This window comes from Alligator sinensis, unplaced genomic scaffold (assembly GCF_000455745.1).
Source record: "Alligator sinensis unplaced genomic scaffold, ASM45574v1 scaffold400_1, whole genome shotgun sequence".
In the NCBI taxonomy this organism is placed as follows: domain Eukaryota; kingdom Metazoa; phylum Chordata; order Crocodylia; family Alligatoridae; genus Alligator; species Alligator sinensis.
Genome location: NW_005841897.1, coordinates 1,957,048 through 1,959,040, shown reverse-complemented (window position 1 = coordinate 1,959,040; position 1,993 = coordinate 1,957,048). Strand labels below are relative to the sequence as shown.

The window sequence follows — 1,993 nt, the reverse complement described above, 5'->3', positions numbered from 1 at the left end:
CTCCCTACAACTTCCAGCAAGATGCTCTGGTGCAGACGGAGAATTTCATGGGCTGCCCTTGCTATGGCTACCCAGAGCACCTGTGATTAATGAACACACCGTTGGCTATGGGGAGCTTTGGATTTTCAGCAAAGCTGGCTTTTCATAATTTCAGCCCAAAGTCAGGCAAAAGGTCTGAATTTCAGCTGAGTTCTTTTTTTTTTCTGGCCTCCCTGGGCCTGAGGCTCAGAATAGGCTGTGGGAAGTGAATCCAACGGACATGGGTCGTATCCGACAGAAGCTATCAACCCGCACCAGCCTGAGAAGGTGAAGAAACAGCAATGAATGGTCCTGCATGTTGAAGCCATTTATCCCAGTGGCTGCTGTGGTGTTGATCCATTAACCTTTTCTCGCCACTCCACCCCTTGCAAAATACCCTCAGCTGCTTCCCTCCACACCCACTAGCCAAAAGCAGAAACTCTGCTACTTTTGGAATAGAAGATGGGGTTTATCTCTTCCCTCCTTCTGACTGAACATCCTGGCTGCCGGTAGGCCCCATGACATAAATAACGGTGGAGGAGTCAGCAGCTGTTGCAACATGGTTTCCTGTCTCCAGAAAAAGAAATGTGACCCCTGCTTCGTTCTCTGGAGATTGTTTCTAGTTTCCCTGGCTGTTGATATTGCTTTGCATATCCTCCCTCTTGCCCTAATTTGCCTTTCCAAGGTCCCTTTGCCAGCTGGCTCCTCCCCGCTTCATTTCAACAGGGCTCTGGAGTGTGCTAAGGGCGATTGCAACACCTCAAGATAGGAACATGGAGTTACTAATGGTAAAGGATTGATGGGGAAACCACAGCTGCTTTCAGCAACACAACGGAGGAGCACGTGGCTTCATCAGCCTCTGCCATGGAGGATACAGCAAAAGAACAGAGCAAGAGAGAGAGGCAGCACTGAACTGCTTCCCCTCTCCCACTGCAGCAAGATCGTACCTTCAGATGAGGCATGGAGTGAACTCGGCTTGTGTGGACCCACCTCCCTTGGCTTGAGGCTCAACCCGCTGGCCAGCCGCTCGTTGGCGTGGTTGCATGCCGCTATCCACAACTCCCCATGCAGCTCCAGTGCACCCATGCCTGGCACTTCCTGCCGTCAGCTGCCACGTTCCTGCAGCTGCCTTCTACCCCAGTAACGGCTACCGCTTCTCTGTGAAGAGGAACAATAAAGTCTTAAATGGGGCTCCAGGCTTCTCTGACATCTGAGGATCCTTTTCCCAACCTATTGTATCTGTTCATTTTAATGCGTGTCCCCTGGAGTGGGGACTATCTGTGGGTAGGACTTATACTGCTGTGACTGCAGATGGTATAGACCAGGGGTAGGCAAAATGCAGCCCGCGGGCTGGATGCAGCGTGCCAGGCCATTCCATCTGGCCTACAGAACCCCTAAAAAATTAGAAAAGTAATATTATCTGCCCCTGGCTGCCTGTCATGCGGCCCTCGATGGCTTGCCAAAACTCAGTAAGCGGCCCTCCACCCAAAATAATTGCCCACCCCTGGTATAGACAAACCCCAGCTTAGCTTAGATGGAACTGGGCTACATCTCTGTTACAATTACTGTGTAGACTGGGTTGTACAGCACTAGCAAGGCTGACTACTGACTGGTTGTTTCTAGGCGTTGCCACGATATACATCATCTGCTACCCTTTGTTCTGTAGTTTGATCCTCTGTGCGATTGCCAGCAGGAGGAGGAATTCAAGGGAATGGTTGCAACAACAATCACGGCAGCTCAGTGTCGCTCTTCCCTGCTCATGGTTAATCCTGCCCAGCCCTGAACACAGCTGAGAGATCCCAAAGCTGGGTGCAGTGCCGTCAGGACACGGTATGAGGAAATGCTCCCCTCCCACTGCCTCTGCAAAACCAAATGAGACAGTGTCTGTTCCCAGAGCCAAAGCGCTGACTCTTCTGGAGGAAAGGTGATTAGAGGAGCTCCATGCAGCCGCCTTTACGAACACTGCTGGCTGACT

General features: G+C 51.5%; 1 long non-coding RNA gene across 1 annotated transcript; it reads right to left on the bottom strand.

Annotated features, from left to right (window-relative positions):
* Positions 1-202: 202 nt before the first annotated feature.
* LOC112549339 lies at positions 203-1,759 on the bottom strand. The gene is made up of 2 exons (XR_003092743.1): positions 966-1,759; positions 203-298 (listed from the first exon to the last, which is right to left on the bottom strand). It is a non-coding gene; the product is annotated as an uncharacterized LOC112549339 (long non-coding RNA).
* Positions 1,760-1,993: the final 234 nt, after the last annotated feature.